At 33.0% G+C, this 1,433-nt stretch overlaps 1 long non-coding RNA gene across 1 annotated transcript; it reads left to right on the plus strand.

Annotated features, from left to right (window-relative positions):
* Window positions 1-368, plus strand: LOC108744016. Its single transcript, XR_001938900.1, has 2 exons — window positions 1-68; window positions 313-368. It is a non-coding gene; the product is annotated as an uncharacterized LOC108744016 (long non-coding RNA).
* The last annotated feature ends 1,065 nt before the right edge of the window (window positions 369-1,433 follow it).

Consider the following 1,433-nt stretch of genomic DNA (forward strand, 5'->3'; position numbering starts at 1 on the left):
CCTAAACGTACTGTTGCAGTGATTGTGCAAGGAACATCGAGATTATAATGCTGCCAATATTCTCAGGGGTATGTTATTCAAATACTTTTAACATCATAAAAAATGTACAATTATTTCAACATTCTTTATACTTAAACTGTTTCAAAACCCGAAAACTTCTAACAAAAATACTTTGTTATAATTTCTGATGTGAATCAATTCGGTAATTTTTAATGTCAACAGTTTACTAGATGATTTCCAATACCATGGTATTACTTTTCGCACATTTTCGGTTTTTAATATAGCCAGTAAGAGTTCATTTATTTATTGAAGATTGCCGCTGTGATCCTAATGTTTTATATTGGATCCTCTCTGACAGATGAATCGGACAAAACAGCAACGGCATTAAAATATGTAAATGTGCTTGGTGAAGACGGATCTTACGAATATAGGTAAGTCATCTAAAATATGCAAATTAAATTAAAATTAAGCAAAAAATAGTTCTGTAACTTTCCAATTATAGTTAAACATCTTAGAAATGCAAATATTTACAAAACATTCCAGTTTTCAATTGTAACTATTTTACTTTCTGAAAAAGACTTTTTTTTATGATTGTATTCTCCTACGAATACTCAATTTATAAAAATATTATGTACCTATAGACAAAATCGAAGCCATTAACTAGAAGACAATAAATGTGCATTCAAAACTAGTAGCCGTATTTGATGAACACATTTCAAAAATAATAAAAATGCTGTATGTACGTATACACTTATGTAAAAACGCGTCAGAAGTTCTTTGGCGTTCCTGATAGTAATGAATTTATTTAAACATTGTGCAGTGCTGCTCCTGCTGGCCGGTGTTCAAACTTACTCCAAAAACTAGACAAGACCACAACCGCTAATTTTGCTCATAAAGTCGTAGACAGGATGCAATGAACTCTATATTGTCGGATTTTCGTTTCCTGTTACGCACACAACATCCATTCCTAAATAAAATTTTACTCTAAAGGCCCGAATGAAAGATAACCTCTCAGAAACATTGCATTCTTCTACTGTTATGGAATGCTACATCCTCAGCTTAGCTTATTTGGTTTAGCATTCGATTTTGATGACCGTGATTTAGTATTGGATCTCCTCCTTCGGTGAATCTACAGATAAATCCGTTTATCCAGTTTTATTAGTTTTCATCCTTAAGGAACGTAGCGAGGGATCATAGAGAATCTTTCTCTGCGGTTGTGCTGAAACTGAGTCTCTGTTTTCTGGAACTCTGCAAAGGATTCTACGCTCTCGCGAAACTTTAAATAAACGGTTCCATGCGCGGAGAGCCAATCTTAAACTTAACTTTTTACGGTTACATTGTTCTATGTAAAAAAAAAATTAAGACTTGAACAAAAACGAACAGTATTCTTTTCTTTTATTTTAGGGGCTTTTACGTTGTTAAGGTGTACGCAT

The sequence above is a fragment of the Agrilus planipennis genome, unplaced genomic scaffold, assembly GCF_000699045.2.
Source record: "Agrilus planipennis isolate EAB-ADULT unplaced genomic scaffold, Apla_2.0 scaffold3031, whole genome shotgun sequence".
Classification (NCBI taxonomy): Eukaryota; Metazoa; Arthropoda; class Insecta; order Coleoptera; family Buprestidae; genus Agrilus; species Agrilus planipennis.